Source organism: Dunckerocampus dactyliophorus, chromosome 2 (genome assembly GCF_027744805.1).
Source record: "Dunckerocampus dactyliophorus isolate RoL2022-P2 chromosome 2, RoL_Ddac_1.1, whole genome shotgun sequence".
NCBI classification, from domain to species: Eukaryota; Metazoa; Chordata; class Actinopteri; order Syngnathiformes; family Syngnathidae; genus Dunckerocampus; species Dunckerocampus dactyliophorus.
In genome coordinates this window covers 29,818,955-29,844,040 of record NC_072820.1, presented here as the reverse complement: position 1 = coordinate 29,844,040, position 25,086 = coordinate 29,818,955, and the positions used below count along the sequence as shown (strand labels likewise).

Here is a 25,086-nt window from a genome sequence, read left to right as displayed (position 1 = left end):
GAGCGCCAAACTGCGATGCTTTATGGCCTCAGTAATAAGCATCTCACCGATCCCCGGCACTGCGAAGCCTTAGTTAGCACTGGCCTACTTTGTCTGTGTGTGCCATCGCGCCTGTCACAGGCAGTTTACAAGGCTGCAAATGAGGCTTGCCATCTGTCCCACCTCTATGGGGTTTTGCACAGCTTTGGCATGCCTGACTTCCCCTAATGCTGCACAAATGTTTGGAGACATTACATAAGCAGCGAGACTTTCACGTGGGTCAACGGGGGGAACAGAGATGGCTATGGAGGAAAGGGAGAGGAAAGCAAGAGGTCCTTTTATACTGATGACTGGCAGTGCATTCAAGCAAACAATAGCACTACCAGGTCATGATGGTGCATTGTGCTATATTGCACAGGTAAAGGTTAAAGTACAAGACAAAGAGGCTCAATTTGAAAGGGTACACAACTGAAAAACTTTGGAAAGTTTTGACAGTGGATATTTAACATTGGAACATCCCAAAAGGTTGTACAATGTGTGCAATCTTCCAAAATTAGACATAAAAAAATCACACTGAAACTTATGCAATTTGCATTCAGAGGTTGATTTTAGACATGGGGCGGTTACCGGGTTCAAGATATACCATGGTTTCAAAAACACTAAAATGTTGCATCCTACTGTTTCTATGATTTAAGAGAAAGTAGAGGTCCAGCGTTGCCACTATGTGGAAATACTTTGTCACATCCTGTGTTATTCCTCACAGGCAGAACTGGGCTTTGATGCCAAAAGTCGGTAGTTGCCTCATTAGCATTGAGTGGCACCGGTACGGCCGTAGTGTTGTTGCTGTTGTCGGTCGACATAATACTCAGGTCGCGGGTCAGCCAATGTGGACATGTAATTTATAACGAGACAGGAGTCCATAAGTGGTATAAACCGTTTATTCCCCACTGAACAACAAGCAACATCCACTTAACAACCTCTCAATTAAATGACCCGGAAACAAAGGTTTGTGGAGAAGTGTGACATGCCACAATGAAGTAATAACGTAACATTACAGGTTTTTTTTTTAATCATTATTTATGTTGTGACCTTCTTGAGCCGCTTGATTGCATTTGTTTGCATTTTGCAAATTTTTGCTTTTTTTTTTTTTTTTTACCAAGAAAATACTGTGTTCAACAAAAACAGATTACTTTGAAAAACAAAGTGTGTTATCCATCTAAGAGCATGGCTGGAGGGGGTTCTTTTCCATCACTCCAGCATCAAACTACCTCTGTACTAAAAGTGGAGAAAAAAGTGAGGGAAAACCTCAGTTAGCGTTGTACTCTAATCCAGTTTGGCTCAGTTAAGACTATGAATACATGGAAACATTTTTCTCATGTGAGTAGCGTACAGATCTTTATCGGATGGAAGGGTCATCATATCCATAACACTTATTGTATGATTAGGGTGTTCTTTTGTCTTTAGCATTGGTGAGTATCATGTTCCAGGGCTCCAGACTGTGATTAAAAAGTGGGATTTTGCGACAAAAATTTGAGCCATTGGGAGTAAATTTTTCATCTACTCGCGCATGTGACCAAATAAAAGTATGCGTCCTGTATTGAGTTGACAAGGGACACACTTTGTCCCTTATTACCGTGAGAATGACAAATATTAATAATGTGGCGTCAACTGAAGACAACTTGTCACAAACTAAGCCTATCGATGCCAGCGTGTGCAATCGCTCACCTTTCAATCTCATTGCCGTTCAACTTTTCTGGCATCTTTCTTTACACACTTTGCTTGGATGTCATTCTTGCCTCACTGGCGGAAGCTAGCTAGCTAGCTAGCTACTAGGGATGAGCCGGATACTTGTTTTAGACAAGTATCTATTACGGATAATGCTTTTTTGCCGAGTAAGAGCATGAAACGAGTACAGCTCGTCATTATCCGTAATCATGATGAAGGAAAATCCTCAATGGGTAACTACTTATGTATTCACTCTTCACGCTCTGTGATTGGCCAGTCACACACAGCAGCCGCCCCTCCCTAGACCGACTCGCTACAGCCAGAGAGAGGAGCCATGCCTGTCACTCTTTCACACACAGACACAATACAGACAGTGACTCTCTGTTTGCTTGGCTCAACTCCACCTCGCGTTCTCTGTTTTGCTCTATTTCGGTTTGCATGATATTTAAAGTTAGTCGGTAGACTTGTTTCGTTACGTATGCAGTGCATTTGACAAGACAGAGCTGGAAATGGCTCATGTTGCGTCGGTCACTGCCAGTGTTTTTTCCCCCATCCGCTTGCCTCTAAATTGGCTGGTGACATAAAGTCAGTTGGAAGATTATTTCCCTGTTTGCCATCACTGGATGTTTGCATGAATCACCAACTTCACACAGATCAGTAAAAAATAATGAAACAATAAAGTCTCACAGATCACTTATACACAGTACACATATAGCTGAATAATAAACAATAAATATAGCAACTTCTGACCAATCCATGTCAATTTCAGACTTAAAATAATGTACCGATTTAAGCCCCACACATCTCCGGTTAAACCATGCACACTTCCGGCTTATGCTCCGCACACTCAGAGTACAGCTACGATACAGATAATATAGATGAGTGAACAGATACAGATACAGACACAGATAGTAGTGTACTCGCTCATCCCTACTAGATACCTAGTTTTTCACCTAGCCTCTGGTCTTCAGACTCCAAATGTGACTTTTTTTTTTTTTTTTACCACGGTGGCATTTTGTCTTTAAAAGCAATGCTGTTATTTCAGAACTGGTTTTTGTCACCTTCATGGGCTACATTCTGACTTACTTTTAAAAGTGTCACTTAACAACTTTACTCTCTTGTTATCATTGTAATAATTATGTCTCAAAACACTAGTTGTGTATCCAAGTTGTTGAACATCCACACATAGTAGGGATGTGAACGATAAACCAATGCGACCGGATAACCGGTTTAAGGATTCAGATTTATTAATGTACCATTAATAATCCACCATACATTTTAGATTCATCTATTGTGGAGACATGCACCGGGCTTCACGAGAGAAGCAATCGGTTGACAGTGTCTTATAAACTATGGTTGGGCTTGGGCTGCCGACAAAGCGCGCCGGCTGCTAGCTGCTAGCGCCGGCCGCTAGCTAACTAGCTAGTGCTGGCCAGTCAGCCGGCTAGCTAGAGCACCAAACGTCTTTGGATTCATTTCAAGAAGGGTGCAAGCAGAATTCACCAAGCATTTGATTGTTCACCCACTAATAAGTAACATGGCGATTACTTTGAAATGTTGAGCCTGGAGTGTTGAAAACACTATGCTTAGTCTGAAAAGTTGTATAATTGCCATTATTATGACATTTTGAGTTTGGGAATGTTTACTTTTCCAAGCTAAAACAGCATTTTCATTGCACTCATGTGGCAAGTACTTCTATTTACTTATCTGTGCTTGGAAGAGATGTGCCATTATTTAACAGGGCTTTGCACTATTTATTTATTTTGTATTACTAATTGGACGGAAGGTTAAGACCTGTGTTTTTTCAATGTTGTATTTTATATAGATAGATAGGTAGATAGGTAGGTAATGTAGGTAGGCGGATGGATGCTTGTCATTGCACACCGTATACAGTACAGCCAGACTTAGTTTGGTGGCTCCGCTTCCATTTCAAGCAACATTAATGTTAAAACTTAAATGTTGCAAATCCAAATTTAACAGGTATCAAAAATATAGATATAAAATATAGAATATAAACTATTGATCCCATCAAAGAAAAAGTATTTTTTCGGTCTGTGTCTAAACCAGTGGTCGCCAACCCATCGATCGTGAGCTACTAGTCGATCTTTGGGACTTTGCCGGTCGATCGCGAGAATATTTTGAAAAATATTAGTCTTAGTATTAAAGTATTATCATATCAGTGCCCTCACCTCGCAGAAAGCAGCCAACCGGCACGCATTTTATCCACTGAACACGCCCATATGCTTCGCCACTATCCAGGCAGCAACCCGCGAGCCCCAGCAAGGAGCCCAGTACCCAAAACCTGGCCGCAAGTACACTAGTACACCGGCTAGCCTCCTGCACCGACTCGCCCCCCCCCCCCGGGCTAGCAAAAACGTTGAGCAAGAGAGGGAGGGAGTGACAGCGCTGCAGCGATGTTCTTATTTACTTTGCAAGTCGCTTTCGGTGTGTGCCCCTAAAATTTTTGTTTGCGCTCTTAAAATTTTAAGTTAGAGGCCACTGTGCTCTAAGTAAAGCCTGAAGCCCTGTTTTTTACCTTTCACAGGTTTGTGTCATTAACAGACCCCTCTCGTAGGGAGATTTCTTCTACTCTGCACTATGAGCACTGTGCTATTTGCAACATTTCGGTCTTATCTTGCAAGATGAAATCCACCAAATCAATCCCAGCAATGCAACAAAATGTGCCATTACAGAAGCATAAAGGTCTGCTCAGAGGCCAACCCTTACCTACTCCTGCAGAGTCCAAAGTTCAAGTTCTCACAACAGATGAAGCTAATTTTAGCAAATGGGTAAACAGTGAATAGGAACCGTGGATTTTAACTCCTACTGATTCTGGTTCCATTGCCAGCATATTGGATAAGGAGGCTTGGCTTCCAATAAAGGTTTCTCGCTTAAGATGTCTCGGTCACATTACAGGCTGCAATGTGGAAGAATTTGTGCTTGAAGTGGTGATAAGTGAGGCTTTAAGAGGAAGATGAAATAGCTAAATATAAACACGTGTATGTCCCTATAGTGTTAGCTCCACTTGACTGTAATTGAATTCTGTTTAGAAAAGTCTCTCTTGTACTATGCACTACGGATTTTATGTGCAACATTTCTGTCTCATCCTGCAAGAGACAGCTTTACTCCAGTTTGCCATCACATTTGATGTCAGATAGTGGGAATGACCATGCAGAAATCTTTGTGGGAATTGGACGGCGGCCACCTGGGAACCACAAGAGTTCCTGCCGGCACAGGTATGCTGTAACGATATTTTAATGTCCCCTGAAGCTAATAATCTCATCGCTTCCTTTAATCCTTGTTGTTTCCCCTTGTCGTCCATGTCAATGCTGCAAGCCAACATCTTCATTAACTGGAGTGATATGCGGATACAAACAATCAGGTGTCGAGTGCAGTCGGGCCACCGTTACCATGGCGGTCCTTCACTCTCCTTCAGAGCCTGTGCTGCAATTAACCATGCTCAGCTATTTCCTACAAGCACCCCCTGCCCCCAACACCTTGAAGTTCCTCTATATTGTGCTTTCATGTGTGAAGAAAAGACTTAGGCCCTGTCCACACGGAAACGTTCCTAGGAATTTTTTTGGGATGGGTTGAAAAAGATTTGCATACACACTGTGCCGAATTAGTAAATAGTTGCATCCAGACAGGAACAGACCACTGGGTGGAAACCATGTAATACACAAGGCACACCTACTTGTGGGGCTGTAAACAGACAGACAGAACCACTTGACACACCAATCCACAGAAGATGAAAGAACGCCTGGGGATAAGAAGGTCGTCTTCCGCTTCCCAGGGCTCATCTAGACTTATGACGAAGTGGAATTACATCTGTGAGTAATTTTGAAGAATAAGACAACAAAATATCAGGAGCATGTCGACTGGCGTGAGTCGATATGCCAGTGAGTCACGCCAGTCGAGTTATTGAGATATTATGTGGACTTGTCATCGACAACGGTTTCGCTTGTCTACACGGAAACAAGCCGGAGTTTTCAGATTTTCCCACACTGGAAGCCATTTTCAAAAAATACCATTTCCAGTCCCAGAGTGCCGTTTCCGTTTGAATGAAAGGCTGTAACGATAAAATACTTTGCCGTTTTGACCTGAAAACGTTTCAGTGTAGATACGCATCATTCTCTCACCAAGAGGATAACAACTGAATTGTCTTTGAATAAAAATCAAGGCTGGGGGAATGATGGCAAAATTATAAGCATGCCACGCATCCATTAAATCCACTTAGTAGTTCTGTAAACACTTGAAATTGAAGGCTGAAAGGCAGCCACCCGCCGCACCAAATTCTCATCTGGCTCGTCCATCTCCAATGAAAGCAAGGGCAGCAGGGGGAAAGAGAGGGGTGATATCGCAAATCACATTATGGGACATGAAATTAATCCATCCTCTCAAAACATTTGGCCATTGCAGAGTTTAACCTTGAAAGCGCATTTGTCTCCTTTGTGAGAGGAAGCCATAACTCCCCCACCTCCCTTCCTTCCCTCCTTACCTTCATCAACCCCCCACCCCAAAAAAGCATGCCTTGTCGTTACAACAATAGCTCCTGCGAGGTAATTATTCAATATGCTCATAATACCTTGTAATTTCATTTCACTTCTGTCTGTTTCGCGGACACAACGCACAATTGAGGGGAGGGGAGGGTGGGGGGGATGGGGAGCTTGCGTCCCAAAAGACCACTTCCTCCTTAAGATAATAAAAGCCTTTTGTGCTCGCCTTTAAGGAATCCTTGGTGGATTACGCAAGTGTCGGATTTGGGAGCACATCAGTTAATATGCACTAAATTAAAGAGTATGAAGTTGTAAGAAAATAATGAATCAGTCGAAATCATAGCCGCAGCTACACACTAGTGATCGTGAGGACTTGGCCCACCGGGGTGCCCAGGCTTGACCTTTTGCATGGCTGTAAGACAATGCACGTCCACGTTATTACTCACTTGGCTGACACATTCAATCCTATACCATCACCATCTGCTTGCCAGTCGCATGAGGTTCAGCCTAAAATACATCTGCTTGGAGACCACCGTGAGATGGCCTTATGTCAGCCCTATCGCTGGATCTTCTCTCCTTGAACAGAGAATAGCGCATGGGCTCTCTGTCACCATGATAAGGACATCCATAGCACCAATTATCCTTTCACCTCTGCAAAGAAACAAAGTCAGTGAAGTAGCATAAGCAGGGGGAGTACAGATGACAGGAGCTAAGTCTTCCTCTCTGCAGTTTATCTGTGAAGAGAAATGAAGATGCCAAACACCTGGAATCACCAAAGAGCAAAATGTTTCCCTGAGCGAGCTTGGCAAGATTCATCCATTTTATGTGGTGTATCCATTCAGTGTCATCAGGGAGCCAAAAAGGTTTGATCAAAACTGGTTCAAAGACTGCATTGAGGTATCATACACATATGTATTTGTTAGTGTAGGATAACTCTTCTACTCGTGAACCGCTACAAAATTGTTCAAAACATGCACTCTACTGTATTACCTGTGTTATTATTTTTCTGACAAATACACCAAATGGTGGCGCTGTTATTAAACCCAATAGGGCAACTAGACTTGAAATTTCTGTCTCAAGTCAGGCCACCCTACTAAACACCCACTGTATCTCAACTATATTTGTACACACCTTCACATATGTAAAATTTTAGCAAGATCGGTTGAAAAACATGGCCGCCATCAAGGAAAGGAAAAGGTCTTTGCAAGGGTACGGGCAAAACATAGCAACCAACTGGCCATAAGACACTGACCATTTGTCAAATGTTTAGAAAATGTTAATAAAACTCTGATGTCGGTCTTCCAAAATAGAAATACTTTGAACACAACTGCGCCACAAATGTCCGAAGGACTATTTACAGTTTTTCCACAAATTTCAACGAGTATCCTGGAATGTACATTAGCAATTACACTAAAGACTGTGTTGTGAAGTTGGAACCAAGTGTTCATAGTGCAAACTACTTTAAAAAAAACAAACAAAATCAAAGTTTTGACCACCCTAACGGAATGTACCCCAAAGATCTCACAGACAATTGTGATAAATGCTGCTTGGTTTTAGGTTTTTAGCAATTTTCCTTTGATGTTAATGAAACCAAACTTCATTGCGAAAATCAGTTTCAAAAACCAAACAAATTGGCGTTTAGACAAGCATCCCTAAATGTGCCTTACAGAGTCCACTGGAAACTGTGATAAATGATTTTTTGTTTTTTTAGCCTTTTAGAGATTTTTCTTTTATATTAAAAGAACTCAGTGTTCATAGTGCAAACTAGTTTCAAAAACCAAACTAGATCCAAGTTTTGACCAGCCTAATGGCATGTACCTCAAGATTTCACTGAAAACTTTGATAAATGCTGTTTATTTTTAGGTTTTTAGTAGGGAACCTCTGACCGATCGGCCACCAATCAGTATCGCCTGATTTCCATGAAAAAAATCATGTGAACGGCATAAGCCGATAAATGCCTTTCAACACTGATCACAAAAGCAGATCAACTGTGGCTAGTACTATTGCAGCCCACAGCAATCCATGCGTGCAGTGTAGTGTCTTGCCCTAACTAATGTCTTGGGTATCGTGCTCCTCCCACTTTCCTTCACAGTGAGCAGGCATGCCAAAAGAAAAACCTCATGTCTGCCGTGTGGAACTTAACTACCAACACATGCCACAAAAACTATCTTTGCTTTGTAGAGATTTTTTCTTTGATATTAAAGAACTCATTGTTCACAGTGCAAACTAGTTTCAAAAACCAAACTAAATTGAAGTTTTGACCAGCCTAATGGAATGTACCTTCGTGATGTCACTGAAAACTTTGACAATGCTGTTTATTTTTAAGTTTTTTGCAATTTTCCTTTGATGTTAAAGAAATAAATCTGCGTTCATCGCAGAAATCAGTTTCAAAATCCAAACAAATTGGAGTTTCAACCAGCATCACTAAATGTAAGTGTTTTTGTAAGTTTTTAGCAAGTCTCTTGAAAGCCAGCCTTTCATCAAAAGTACAATAAAACACAGGAGTCAACTTTAGTCACGTGATTTAGACTTGGGTCAGACTCTTGTCTCGTCATGACTTTGGACTCTACTTGGACTTCGACATTAATAACTTTGGAATTGCCTTGTCTGATGACTTGAAATTACTTAGTAAATGTGTCTCCATTCAAAGTATTCAACTAATGTGACCGCCATTATGCCATTGTCAGCAAGACAACAAATTTTGCCTCATTGAATGCATCTCTTAACGTCCAATCAGGTTTAGGAATAAACAGCGACGGTGTGGTTTAGATTACTGTGCGTGCCAGACTATTGGAGAGGGGCAGTGATTAACACTGGAATGTGTCAGTGTGCTACCTAGGAGAATTAAAGTTATTTGGTAAACACGTAACAGTGCTTATGACTTGTAAGGACTTGAAAATTTCAAGCATATGACTAGGACTCGACCGGAGACTTGAGACTTATGATTAAAGACTTGAGACTTACTTGAGACTTGCAAAACACTGACTTTCTCCCAATGCAATAAAATGACTTGAACTTAGCCTTATTTGACATCAACGCTATACAAATAATGGGTGGAATGTACCTGTGCAATAAGCTGACCTAATAAAAAAAACATATCACACAGTCCATTGCTAGGCTTATTACACAAATCAATTACAGGAAAGAAAAGCACCATTAGTAAACATCTTAGCCTTAATATAGGTATGTGACAACTCACATGTTCCCTCGCAGCACTTCCAAGGAAGCTGTACTCATAAATCCCCACCTAATGGTCGCTGGCGAGGGGAACTTTTTAAACACAGAACTTAGCGGCCACTGTTATTCACCCGCGGAGGAGTCAGCCGGCGCTTGCTGGACGGTAATAAATATTGCATGCTGCCAAACAGGGGTCCCCCTCCCCAAGAGACATTCAATTGCCTTGAGTGATAGGGGTGCTGCTCGGCAACTCAGCGGAGGATGGCAGAGGGCAGATTCTTCATGGGGGCTGTTGAATTTCCTCTCCAGAAGCTCAACAGCGGCCATTTTTAATGAGAAAGTGGGAAACAAACAGGAAGCCTGGTGCAAAATGTTCTACTTTATCTTCTGCTTAATTACTTTGTAGGAAAAATAGACCACCACAATGTATCCCACTGGGCAGCTTCTGGATTTACCAAGTTTCATTAGACTTGAGTAGGGTGATACCATTTTTAGCCATGCTAATTACAACAAAGCAAGTGTCAAAAGACCTGGAACTCGACCCCCACCCATCCAGGGAGAGTTCACAGAGGGGACACGGCATGAAAACACAGGGTCAGGGTCACTTCCACACAAAGCCAGATTGCAGGGGAGGATTTGGTACAGCAGATGCAACAATTTAGCCACTAGCTGTTATTCAGTTGACACTAGATACCGTTAACTAATGCAAAAAACTTGAAAACAACTTTTATTTTCATGGGTTTCAGGGGGATATATCGCAGAGCTATTCAAGTAAATTGTTCTGGGGACCAGACTTTCATCAAGCTAAAGACCAGGGGGCCCAGACTTCCCCCTACGCTATTATTTTTATTTTGTTCTTTTTACTTCAACAAATGGCTAATGTAGTCATAAAATCTGAAATTACAACACAAGCAATATAGTTTAACATACATAGCGCAGGCCTGTTACATCCATTCTTATTGATGACCGAGGCATTGAATAACCAATAAAACTGCAAAAACACTGATATGCTGGTTCATGGATGGGCTTCTGTCATAAAAGCGTGCAACTGCTGTTTGGTGGAGAAAAGCAAAATGTGAACTGTACGTCAAAGATCCAAAAATGTTTCGCCTTTGAAGGTTTATTTTCTATCTGTATTTTCCAAACAGTCATGACAATACGGTCTTCAAAGACGAGCTACAGTGTCAGGCTTGGTCTCCAAATGGAACGCCTGATCCTAACTTTAGAAAACCTTGTGTAAAATACAACATTTTTGTAGTATCACGGCCAAATGAAATAGGATTAAGTAAGCACTCAAGCTATGGGCCCATTGTGTCTTCTAGTCCATACCACCAAACTAGTCATATCAAAGGTACATGTTACAGGCTAACTGAAACAAAAAAAATCCTTTACAGTGTATTCAAAGTCCTATTCCTCAGTGCCAGTACCACTTCAATACATTCTGACTGCTGCGGTGAAAATAAAACTGAAGCTTGTTAGCTTTCAAAAGAGCCCACCGTCACGTCTCTAGTCCAAATTGTTCATCACTTTGCATGTAACTTTTTTTAGCCGTCTTAGTCTCCCCCAAAAACCCCGGAAGGGACCTACAAAAAGACTTGTTCACGAGCCTCTATATCAGGGGTCCCCAACCACCGCGCTGTGGGACACTTTCAGAATCAGAATCAGCTTTATTGGTGAAGCTTACACAATGTATGGATGTCCCGATATGATTTTCAGTATCAGGATCGGTTGCCGATCCGCTATAGAAGATTGGATAATATCAGCTTCTGCCACGAGATCGGGCAGATCCGGTTGCCGTATCACCTTCATAACTGTGGGCTACACTCCAACATGGTAGGTGCGGTAATGCGCCTCAAAACTGGGTGCCACTCGACTCCCACCACCCGCAAGAAATAGAACACGCAACACCACCATGCAGACATGTCCGCGATGTACCGTGGTGAAGTTAGTTTCACGTTGGACATCGGATATTCGGATCTGTAGCTACAGTGGTAGTTTCCCCTCACTGTGCCTGGACTACTGTGTCATTGTGCGGGGAGCTCACACTCAGTGGCGGAGCTACGTGGTGGCCGTGGCCACCCTTGGTCTCTCTCACTGGCCATCTAGACATTTCAGGTATCAACTTATTGCCACGCCTATGTGAGTATTGGTCTCACATTGGCCACCCCAAAGAAAAATTTCTGGCTCCGCCAGTATTTTGCATGCTCGTTTTTTCAAATGTTATCTTTTATTGAATTAGCGAACTGACTCACAGAGGTTTGTTACAAAAGCCAAACAATATTGTTGGTCATGCTGTGTAACAAAAAAGTAAATTCAGCAATACTTTTGTTGCATTATTTTTATTGCAAACTTAAATTTGTTTTTAATGTAATTTTTTCTTTACTTGAAAACAATCTTAAGTAACATATTGTATGAATGGATATATGCTACATAAATACTTACATAGCTTATTTTTTTACACACATACTGAACACAATAAGTTAAAAACAATTTAAAATATTAAATGTTTCACTGCGCTTTATTTTGATAAATGCACCGGAATCGCCTGTCTGCCCTGTTGCCACTTGTGTATGTGTCACCATTATGTTGACGTTCACTTTGTCCCTTATTATCATGAGAATGAAATAGTTCGGAAAATGTTTCTGACAAATGACAGCTTGTCACAAGCTAAGTTTATCTCTAGCGTGTGTGATCGCTCACATTTCAATCTCATTCAACTGTCTGGCATCTTTGTTTACACATTTTGGCTGTCACTGCTTCGCTGGTGACAGCTAGCTAGCTCATTTTTGTCCCACTGGCGATCTACAAGTGTATCACTTTTATTGGGTATTGGGTAACACTCTTGCTCTCTTGTTATTATTATAATACTTATTGCTTATTTTCAAAACACTAGTTGTGTGTCTAAGTTGTTCAACATAAATACGTAGTGTGTCCAGCTTTAAGATAGTGACACTATCACAGGGGTCTCCAACGGGTAGCTTGTAAGCTAGTACAGTAGTAGCTCACCAGTTGATGTTGAGTAGTTCAAAGAATATTTGCTTCACTTCTTAGTATTTTTGTAAGTGTTTTATTTAAACACAACGCTTGTATTTAATGACAAATGAGCACATAGGTCAGGTAACAAAAGGAGGCTTGACATTTTAGACTTTCACTAAGTGCTCCCAGCAACTTTGCCATTAAATTAACAGTTTTGCAATGTTCTCGGTTCATGTTCTGCTGGTTGTTGAAAAAAGTTAAATAAGTTCATAAATAAATAAGTCAAAAAAATTGGTATTTGTCATAAAAAAAAATTGCAGGTGCAGCAGCGGCACGACACAGTGGCTGCAGTCCCATGCAGCCCACCACAACAACTTCAAAAAATCCTACGTGAAACCCTGTAAATGCATATCAATTTTGGAAAAATGGGCGACTATTCAAAAATAACATACAATTAGAAATCTCACAGTTCTTGCGTGTTTTTGTTGTTGCGAGCGGCAACTCGTGCCACTTTGTTCGACATTCCTTGAACACACCATTGCATGTGTGCTAACTTTCTCCCACGCTGCACAGATTGACTAATGTGTTGTATTTTCCCCTTTTTCTTTCACCTCATATTTGGTTCAAAATGCTGATACTATGTGGGAATGCATGAAGGTAAAATTTTATGATGTTATTGAGTGTGAATGTGCATATTTGTTCAGTGCACAACCTCTCTGAAAAAACTAACCGTTTCAGTGCTTTTAATTTGGTGTTTTTCCTGTCTTAGTTTTACACAATACATATTAGATAAATTAGATCGCTATAATCGCTAAAACACACACACACACACACACACACACACACACCCCACCTCCATCCCAAACCCTGTCTGAAGAGATTTATGGGAACACCAGCCGGCCCGTGGGTCCAAAAAAGTTGGGGACCACTGCTCTGTATGACAGGAGTAAAAAAAACAAAACAAAAAAACACTTGTCAAAGATCCTTTCTAAATTACCTACTGCAAAAATGCTACTCAAAGATCCTCTGTATGACAGGAGTGTGCTCCTGTTTTTAAGGATGTATTACAAAAACACTAAAGAGCTTCTATAGGGCAGGAGTTTTCTGTGTTTTTAGGAATCTGCTCCCAAGTTTTGTATTGAACTTGCCGGCCGCTCTGATGTTATTCATGGGCCGCATTTAGCCCATGGGCCACCAGTTGAATAGACCTGGTACACAGTATAGGTTTGTTTACATGCTGGAACATCAAAACCAATTGAATGGGATACCTCATTATGTGAGCATTTCTGCCGTTATTCATCATCATCATGTAACATAAAACAAATGAACAAATGTATGAAGAATATACATCTTAGAGTAGCTAATGCCTTGTTTGTCTGACTTAACTGCCAAGTCAGTAGCTCTGTAACTAAATTTGGCTTAATTCTGGTGAAAAAAAACGTGACAAACGAGCACTCATGGAAGTAAAAAATGAAATCGATTGCCTGCTCTTCTGTTTTTAGTGCACGTAATGAGATAGTTCAGCGGTGTGTGTATGAAGGCTGGCCAACAGATGTGCTCCACCATGGGGACCTGTGTGACGCGAGGTGGCGGGAGGGAGGAAGAAGCAGGAGAGGACGGCTCAGGATGGCGTCTTTTAAGGTGCAGACCACCACAACTCAGTCCGGCGGTGCAGTGGCGACCTATTTCGAGGGTTAGAAGCACTAAACGGGAGGACAGGATGCAACAACTCATTTTATGCTAACACGCTGGCTAATTACGCGCTTCCTATTTTCGCCTAAACGTCACATACGCGCGCACGCTCGCACGTAGACACACACACACACACACACACACACACACATAACAAGCTAGCCAGTGCTAATGAAACAAGGTGGCGGACATTAAGATGAGACAGTTGGACAGTAAGGACAGGACACCACTGTCTCCCAGGCTGCTGCTCCACAAACTGTGAATGAAAACACCGTCTTACCTTCACGAATGACGAGGGGGTAAGTTGAGACTTTTCTAGGCGCACGTCGTCGTCGTCGTCAGCATCATCATCATCATCATCACCTCCACCATTCCACTTTATTAATCCTCCTAACAAAATGATGGAATCTTCTCCCTCTTCTCCTTAAGCTCTCGCTTAGAATGTGCCTCCCTGTTGATTAAAACACAAGATGAATCCAAGTGTTCCGCTGCTTTATGTTCTCTCCGCCTCTTTGCTCGAAGTCTCACTCTTGTCTAACTCTTGTGTGTGTGTGTGTGTGTTTGTGTGCGTGCGTGCGTGTGCGTGCGTGTGTTTTCTTCCTCTCTTTTATCAAGGCGGGGTCTTGGGTCGTTCAAACCAATGACATAAACCAAGAAACCCACCCTCCCTCACTCACTCACTCCAACCTCCCTGCTCACATGGTCAAACCATCTCTCTGCAAAAAAACAAAAAATCACCCTTCTATGACATCTTACAAGAAAAAAAAGTATAGATGTTCCGATTCCCAAGATGAAAGGAGTTTTGGTAAGTTGTACAACATTTCGTTCACAGTCAAATATGGGTTGCTTTAGGGATGCTCCGATCGATCGGCCTCCGATCAGTATCGGCTAGGGATGTAACGATATGAACATTTTATATCATTATTATTGTGACCAAAATTATCGCGGTAATCATTATTATCACGGTCTTGTGGAATGTGCTCAAACTATTTAAAAAGTGCTGATACACATGCTGAAGTCTAACTACATTTTATTAAAAAATAATAATAAATAAACAACACGTACAATGTACAGTACTTTCCAAGGCCAAGCCCAGCATTGTAAACTGCGCTGGCTTCTGAGTGCTTGCCGCTTAGAGGGCTCAACAGTGCACGTGATCGCGCAATGCATTGTGGGCTGCGGGCACCATTTTTGAGAGCAAGAGCTATTGTTTACATTAGAGTTGGTGCTTTGAGAGAGAACATAACTAACGACTACTTCTCCAGGAAATACGTACGCAGTGTCACTAGTCCATGAGTTTATCGAAGTATGGTTATCAAGCACGGTATTACGCTAATTTTTATTTGAAACGGTAATATTAACGGGAGTTTTACCGCAATTAATCATTTATACCGGTAATCGTTACATCCCTGATCCAGATTTCCACGAAAAAACATGTGATCGGCATATGCCGATAAATGCCTTTAAACATTGATCACAACAGCCAATCACCTGTGGCTTGTACTATTGCAGCCCAAACCCGTAGTGATCCCTGCGTGCAGTGTAGTGTCTTGGGTAACACGTCTGCCATGTGGAACTTACCTGCCAACACATGCAATGAAAAATAGCTTGATGGGGTAGCACGTTAAAAAGCTTTAATTTAACACGGCATTTGAAGAACAAACACTTGACGGAGTTTGGTGAGTTTTCGAGGCTCACGGTGTGATCATCAGTCAAATGGCAGCTAACGCAGCCAAAACGCTGGACAATATTCGCCCATATGTGTGTGATGCATTTATTTGGTAATTAATTTAGTAACTAATTACAAGTGGTCAACATTGTTAATGTCAATTTGTGGGACAATGAACGTTTCAAACACCTGCATGATTTTGTGACTCAGTTAAATAAAAAAAGTTTTGTGTCCAGTCATATTTTTCCATTGCACTTAATGTTAAAATCTCTTCTTGTCTTGTTCTTGTGGACCCAATCTCATTTATCGTTTCGTCTCGTGACACCCCGAGTAATTACTGTAAATTCCGGTGTATAAACCGCTATTTTTTTCTTTGAACCCTGCAGCTTACAAATCGGTGCGGCTAATTTAAGGCTTAAAACTACATTTCTTCTGATGGTTGGTGTGGTCATTTTCTAATCTCATGACATCGCCCATACTTCAGAACTACTACTAATCATTTAAATATGTATTTGTGAAAACGCTATTACTAAGATAGTCCATCATAAGAGCAAAAAGACTTCAGGAAACAACTAAAAAAACTCAGAGAAGCCACCATTCTCGTTTGCTAACCCTCTGGTCTCGTTGAGTGGAGCCGGTATGTATGCACACTTGAGCAACAGCAAGCACAGTTTACAGTAAAGCCAAATGTAAAACATTGTTGGATTTGGAATTCTTAACACCATTAATAATTATAAACACAATAAATATACTACCAAGATTGCAAAGCCTGTCATGATGAATGAAAACAAAAAGGAAATGTAACATATAAAAGCTGCTACGTACCTGGATCCAGGAGAATGCACGCAGGCCTCCACGCACTGTGATGACTCAAAGGTGCCACTGTACTGAGATTCTCATGAAGTCCAGATGTTAACTCCAGCAGAAATAGTGTGTAATATCCAGCAATTTCACAAGTGATCCTACATAAACCTTACGAAACAGGCGTACATGTCACATCCACTCACGTATACTATCCATCCATCCATTTTCTATGCCTCATTATCCTCATTAGGGTCGCTGGGGTATGCTGGAGCCTATCCGAGCTGACTTTGGGCGAGAGGCAAGGTACACCCTCGACTGGTCGTCAGTCAATTGCAGGGCACATATAGAAACACAACCATTCACACTCACATATCTATGGACCTGTGGGCAATTTTGAGTCGCCAGTTAACCTAACATGCATGTTTTTGGAATGTAGATACGTAGATACGTTGTGCACATTAACAGTGACAACCCTGTAGTGACAAGCTTCAATCACAGCAAATACACGAACAAATGAATATGATGCCGCCTTCAAGTTAAAGGCAATGGATTTCAGGATAAGCAGCATAGAAGATGGATGGATGGCAATGGATTTGGCCTTCAAGACAAGGAAACATGGCTGCTTTGCGTACGACCACTGCCAGTTGAAGACCATTACCATGCTGCTACATGACCATAGCGCTCACAGACACCCCACCTCGTCTCCATTCCTCAGCAGCTTGCGAATTTTCCTCCATTTCCACTGCATTTCTCCCAAACGTGCTCCTCCTGGTGGACCTTCACCTCACTTTTGCCACCCGCTTCAGGAATTGGGACACTGTTCAATTCTGACACGGAAGAGGGTGTCACGATACGCCGTAAGCTGGAGTTCAGATCCCAAGTCCAGAGAGGACACAATCCCGGGTATAACAAAAGGATTTAATATTTAATACTCCCAAGGAGTAAAAATACATACACAAAAACATAATACAACATTTCCAAAAGGTAAGTACATTAAGTTCTGCACTGTTAATGATCAGTGTTGCACCACTCTGTGGCACGTACTGTTTGGAAAAAAAACATTTATTTTATTAAAAGTTTAAAAAAATATTTCTGTGTAATGTCTTTCTGTGCACTAATATCCCATTTTATGACGTGGACACCTGCCGCTTATACACCGGTGCAGCTTATATAAGAACACATCTGGTTTTTCCTCTAAATTTAGTGGGTGCAGCTTATACACCGGTGCGCAGGGGCGGACCTACCATAAAGGAGGCAATTGCCTTAGACCCCCAACCAGTAGGGGGCCCCCAACCAGCAAGGGCCAAGGCCACCACAGCCAGCAGCACCCCCAACTATATACATGCATAATTATGTTAGCATACTAAACAAACAAATAACAAAACAAAAAAGAAAGCCGTCTGAAAACTAAATTCAGATTATCTGCCCCCCTCTTCCTCACACTACAATGGACTGTTGCATGATGACAAAAGACTGAGCGGCCAGAATTTATGTGGGCCACTCCAGTAGGTGGCGGTAATTTGCCAGTAAACATAGAAGAGGAAGAAGTCGTGAGTTTGTGAGAAGCGTGACCAAGTGTGAATCTCCTTAAAATAAAGCAAACTTACCAGAGCGAGTCCAAGAAGAGGAAACGGTGAGAGGATGCCAAAAAAATCTATTGCCTCATTACCGAATGTCTCAAGGTTCTTTACGTTGTCGGTAGAAATAAATGTCCACAAGCCGGCGCTTACTACTGCGGACTGCGAGCCGAGTTCCAGGCGGCTACCAGATGATCCTGAGTTTGGTGCTGCGAGCTCAATGGCGGAGGAGGAGCAAAGCGGTGATGATGGCAACGAAGATGTGGTAAATCCGTGGCCAAACAGCCCCCCTTCTGAGTCTGACAGTCCTGCTGAATTAGTGCTGGATGATGACCCGGGACTGTGGCCGAAGATGTCAGTGATAGCGAGCGATGTGCAATAGTTACACAATAAAGCAGTGGTTCTCACTTATCTGTCATGCCACCACTAGGTCACAGAAATGTATTGTCCTACTATTGTCAACATGATATATATATTTTTTTTTATCTGTACAAACCACTATATGAGTTGAACCAGCATTGTTCAAGCATGAATAAAGAAACAAACACGAACGTCCCACATGTCTCTACTGTGCACCCGTGCCACACTGTTTGAGAAGCACTGTAGTAAAACAAGGCGGAATAATCCAAAAGTCTTGAATATGCCTGAAAAGGATCTAGAGCGGACCTTGAAAAAGCAGTTCATGTGTTCATTAGCTCGAGGTTCGATTATTGTAATGCTTTGTACTGGAGCAAATCAGTCCCTCCTCCGCAGGCTCCAATTGCTGCAAAATGCAGCCGCTTGCCTTTTCACTAATGTTCCAAAACACGCCCATCTCACTCCGGTTCTCTTTTCCCTCTATTGCCTCCCAATATATTTTAGAATCCATTTTAAAACCCTCCAACTTGTGTTCAAGGTCATTAATGGTCCTGCCCCAGCATACTTGGCTGAAATTTTAACTGTCCGTTACCACTCTAGGGCCCTGCGCTCATCTGAGCACATCACTTTGGAAGTCCGGAGGACGAGATACAAAAAAGGGGAGATTGCTGATTTGCTGCCTTTGCCTTCCACCTACGCTACAGTCTATCACGGGGCTATCAGTTTTTAAACCTCATTTAAATGAATTTTTTAATCTCATTTAAAAACTCATTTATTCAGACTGGCATTTGGCACGTGATCAATATTGGTATTTTAGATGTGATTTTATACATGTGTTCTATAGATGTGTTGTGCATCTATTTTTGTTGTAGGTGTTCTTGTTATATTGTTTTCGATCTTCCCTGCTCTTACTTGTTTTAAGATGTTTTTATTCTTGTGAAGCATCTTGGGCACCATTGGAATGTTGAAAGGTTCTACACAAATAAACTTGGATTTGATTTTGATTTGAAAATTACAGTGGCCAGTAGCAGCAAACGAACAGCAATGTCTCCAAACACAATGCTCCAAACACAGAAATAATCCACAACCAAAAACACCATAAAACAAATGGAACTGAGGAACTCGACCAATCTGGTGTTTAAATTTAATAGCATATTTAGTAAAATATATGAATACAGAAGAACTAACCGGGGAACTACGGGAGATAATGGTGATGTTGAACGACATGGGAAACAGGCTGAACAAAATAAGAGATAAACAACACAGTGACATGAAGTACCACAACACGTTACGGAAGTGAAGAATGATACAGCATCACTTCGTAAACAAATGAATGACTTGGAAGAGAATGTGGATGAATTAAAGAAGGATTGCATTATATCGCAAATGATGTGCTAGATTGATCATTTGGAGCAGTACACGCACTTGAACAATGGGATTGAGACTGGGCTTCACGTTACACACAAGCCTTACGTCAGGGCAGTTGATAACAGAGGAGGAGAACAAGATGATGTCGCTTCAACAGAGCAACAGATGGCCAACTTTCTGCTGGATGTGGATGTCAACAACATTGATACACACATTCCAATGTCTGTGAGAAATAACAACAGAGGCGGAGAAGCAAGCTGAACGGAACAAACATCTACAGTACATACATGAGCATCTGACAAACCACTGACATTGCCAAGAAGGCACACAACTTAAAGAAGCAGGAGAAAATTCAAGGCACTTCGAGCACCAATTGCAAAATCTACAAGTTAAATGGAGGAACGCAGAAGCCAAAGTATTTTGTAAAAGACATAAAGGAACTGAACAAAAATTGAAGATGACATCATCTCAACGACAAAGAGATAAAAGACACTACGCACAAAGATTTGATGCAGCTTGAAGCCATCAACAATCAACTAAATTATGCCTAATTCAACAATACAAAGCTTTCCATTCATTGATTATCATTGGGAAAGTTTCTTGATGATGTAGTATCTCAAACGTAATGTGGGCCGATCACATGGCATTAAAAAAAAAAGATCTATGTCAGTCTATCATCCATCTTCACTATGATGTTCATGACTTGATTGATATACAGGGCAGCCAGTCTGGCATGCATCTGGCATACACGTACATCTGTAAAATAATGGACACTGCTGTACTACTGCTATCTTGGCTTTACACCACATTGCACAACTTTTACATGCATGCTACGGGATCTCAGCCAACTAGTTAGCCTCCAATTGATTTACTCTAAACTTAAAGGGTTTGAAACTGAGTGGGGAGGAAGGACAAAGTAACCAAAAACGTAGCACTTCTACACGGAACGGGAGGAGAACTTTTCATTTGGAGCTACTTTCCGGACTCTGCATCCATGGCTGTCTCCATGCAGTGAGCCCCCCTCTAACCCTACAATCGGACCATTTGAACCGGCGGGGCGGGATTGACACCACACTTAATCCGGGCTCCCACTATGCAGGAACAGCGAGCAGACTTGAATCCTGTCCCTTTGCCGGCGGGGGAATTAGCCGGATCAATTCTTTTAATGATGTTGTACTTTAGCAGGTTAATGACAAGCACTACCAACTCGAAGATGAAGTCGAAGGAGAGAGGGAATTATGATGTCATACTGATAAATCTGATTAAGCATTAAAATAGCTCAGATAACTGATAATTAAAAAAAAAACACTCCACTGAGGCAAAATTACCTGTACTGTGCAGGTGGGCAAATCAAGCGCTCCTTTTTTCTCCTGCCTGTGATGTTAACGGCCTGTGGTAACTTCCCCTGACCTCACTTGTAAAATGTCAAAGCAAACTTATGGCGAAAATCTCTTGTTCGTGGTGCTCTCGGCTCGTAAAAACGGCTTTAGTTCCTCCTAAAGGAGACTGACAACTAAACACCTTAGTCCGATTGAAATTGTACCAAATCGAAATTTGCATAGGCAAGCTAAGACATCTGGATCAATAAATCAATGCAGTATCTTGTATATAAACAATGAATCCATGAATGAAGAGTACAATACTGTGGAACTTTTTGGAAAATAAGGGATTGGAGAATCTAACATGGCGTTTGTGAAAATTTAATTAGCGGAAAAGTCCAACTAGACTCACATGTAAACACCTTCCGACTATACTGAAATGTAAATGTACTAATGCTGTCTTCAACTAAAGATTTTCATAGTCAAATCTGCCGCAGAGAGCATCGATGTTAGCTCACTTGTTAGCTTGTAGGTGAGATAGGCGGCACCAATCAGTTTACTCTCAACTCAACAACATTCAACATCCCCCACACCCCCCTCTAAATCTGCGCCTGGGTGTGCACCAACAGTACCTTTACAGTGACACAGAAAGCAGTTCGCCTTTGATCTTGCCAGCTGCTGTTCTATCAGGCCGAAGTGTGTGGTGGTCGGCTAGCTCAATAGCATTGTCCGGAACTCCGTTGTTTAGTCATGTCTCGGTGAAAATTCCGACGTTGCAGCCCAAAAGTCTCTTACGGTGGGTGAGTCGTAACTTGTCCATTGTATTCAGTAAAGGACACACATTAGCAATGATATGCGCAAAATATTTACAAAACTGCATATGTAGAAGAGATGCCGGGCTTCGCTGTGTGTATGCGCTGTCATCTTGTGTTAGTATACTGTAGGTCTTCTGTTAAACACACGTCATTTTCAAGTTTATTAACACAAATGAGGCTGAATTTGTGTCAAAATGGGCTATTTAGAACACAAACAAAGACATTCTATGTAAAAATGTATGCTCTGCAGCAGCTGTGGGCACCCCCATGTAATCAGAATTTTCATATGATTTGACTGCGAGATTGATAGTCGAATCAGACTCCCCCGAATTGAATAGTCAAATATTTTAAGACACCCCTAAAATGTACTGAATCGGAAATTTGCATAGCCAAGCTAAAACACCTTTGTACAACACACTGAGCAAAACACATAGCGCTTTGATTAAAACTTTAGCTGGTGAATTGACTTTTATTTTGACATTTTAACCATGCTCGCTGTGTCTAAATAATTTCCTTCCACACCTTCCGTTTTAAAAGTTTTAAAAGTGGCTGCTCGGAATAAAAATCAGCCTCAGTCCATTTCAGTCCCGCCTCAGCAAGGTTGCATCATTTGGGGGATGCTGCAGAGGTCAGATTTATCCCCCCGCTTGCCCAGAGGCTCTAATACACCCAAAGGGGAACCTCCAACCACGCCTGCCCCTCTCCACATGCCGTCTTTTTGCTAATGAGCAGACAGGTCCTTACTGAGCAAAGGATAAAGACAGAGGTGAGCCCCCCTCTAACCCTACAATCGGACCATTTGAACCGGCGGGGCGGGATTGACACCACACTTAATCCGGGCTCCCACTATGCAGGAACAGCGAGCAGACTTGAATCCTGTCCCTTTGCTGGCAGGGGAATTAGCCGGATCAATTCTTTTAATTATGTTGTTGTAATTTAGCAGGTTAATGACAAGCACTACCAAGTCGAAGGAGAGTCAAGAGCTGTGGAAAAAAAGCCTGAGAGAAGTCCAAAAATGAAATAATGTTGGGAAAAATGATAGACAGCCAGTATATAGTATGTTCCAGCAAATATCATTCAAATTCCAAGTGATTTTTAGGTTTTTACACATTCAAAACAGTGTAACCTGTTATCACTTTGTAATAGGAGTGCACAATAATTATCGGGCCGATAATTATTGTGAGGGAATATGAGGGAATTCTGATGTCGTACTAATAAATCTGATTAAGCATTGAAAATAACTCCGATAATTGATAATTTAAAAAAACACTCCAATGAGGCGAAATTACCTGTACTGTGCAGGTGAGCAAATCAAGCGCTGCTTTTTTCTCCTGCCGGTAACGTTAACGGCCTGTCGTAACTTCCCCTGACCTCACATTCACTTTCCGAGGAAGACATTTCATGTGATAATTGTTCCAAATGCCCCACCATGAGGGAAAAAAAAGCAACCCATCGAGCACACAAAAAAACTTGAAAACCTGAAACGCCAGCACTGCAGCATTTGAAAAGTACAAAAGGTTTGCCAGAGACCTCCGTAGCGGCACACCAGCTGCTCGTGCATCATAGTGCACCACGCTGGGCCACAGCAGGTAGCTCCCTCCGCTCTATACTCTATACCAGGGGCGGCCATTACGTCGATCGCGAGCTACCGGTAGATCGCCAAGGTAGTTTGGGTCGATGTCATAAACGTCACTTTGTAGTTGTCATATGACATCAGTCAGCTGACATTAAGCTCCCCTCCTGATTCGCGCTTGCTCCCCCTCGCCTCAATCTACACACGAAGATGCAACTTTCATCTTTATGATTGTGATTATGGATGAACTAACTCTGTGGTAAGATGTCTATATCTATAACTAAAGTTATCTGTTCACTTGTAGCGGCTAGCTACAGTACGTAGAAAAAAAGTGTATTGTTTGACTCCACTACAGAAATCAGTGTTTTCTACACGTTGGCTTCTTAAACTATTATTTCATGATGAAATAAAAATGTGCCCTTTGGTGAAACCTTTTCAATATGTTGCCTTGACTTGGGCTGCATTGTCTTGCATCATCATTTTAAATTCTTCTATATGGCTAATGTTTGATAGCAAATGCTAACTGGATGTAATACATGAGGTGTGTGTCCTAATGAACGTTACGTAGCTAATGTGACGGACATATTACCAGTACTCACTCACTAGTACTCAACTATTTAGGAGTTATGTGGAATGATCTTTATTTCCATATTGAATATAATTATGATAGCAACTACTTTGATGACCTGTAAACTTTGAACACGTGAACGTGAAATACTAATCATTAATACTTACAATAGAATTTCAGAGTTGACTGGTTACATTTTGTATATGTTATATGTTTTATAGAAAGAGGTGGATCATTTGGACTTGTACTTGCATGCTGAGAAAGTGCGTGCACTCCTGATATACATGTATAACCTACACAAATACCTGCTCATATTTTATTAAAATAAATATATATACTTTCTATATTTATAGTAGTAGGTAGATCTTTGGGACTTGGCCATTTTAAAAGTAGCTCGCAGGCTAAAAAAGTGTGAGCACCTCTGCTCTACACTATATCCTCCTGATAGTAGTGATATGGTAGTAGTAATGTCATGATATTTTATTAGGACAAATGAACTGGTGCAGTTGGTCAAATCCTAATTTGTTTGAGTTCTTCCTACTTCCAGGTGTGTACAAATTACAGTTAAATCGGAAAAAAATGGAGATATAAAAAACTTATCAGTTATCTGTACCATATCGGTCTTGAGAAGCAGATAGTTATCGGTATCGGTTTGAAAAAAAAAAAAGATGTCATGCATCTCTACTTTGTAACTGAAAAAACTGATTAAGCACAGAAGGATAAAGTGCTCAGTCTTGCAAATGTGACTTGCTGCATCTTTTGGTGCACACACACGTATAGAAAGACTTTTTTAGATTTTTAGTATCTCTGTATTTATGTATTATGCCTAGACATCGGGACATAACATTGTCCACCACCTTCTCCACCCCCCCACCTTCTCATCCACTTGTCTTCCTCGCCGCTCATTAATATGGAAATGAGTCTCTCATTGTTGTGAGTTGTGAGAAGGAAGCTGTCATGTCTTTCGCTCGTGTTTAGATTGCTTTTGTTT

The 25,086-nt window shown here is 41.5% G+C and overlaps 1 protein-coding gene across 2 annotated transcripts in view; it reads right to left on the bottom strand.

The window, feature by feature from the left end:
• The window catches only part of ctbp2l (C-terminal binding protein 2, like), a 130,866-nt gene extending 116,210 nt beyond the window's left edge, over positions 1–14,656 (bottom strand). For both annotated transcript variants that reach the window (XM_054766878.1, XM_054766885.1), the window contains exon 1: positions 14,326–14,656. The gene's annotated coding sequence lies outside the window, so the exon portion shown is untranslated. The remainder of the gene's footprint in view (positions 1–14,325) is intronic.
• Positions 14,657–25,086: the final 10,430 nt, after the last annotated feature.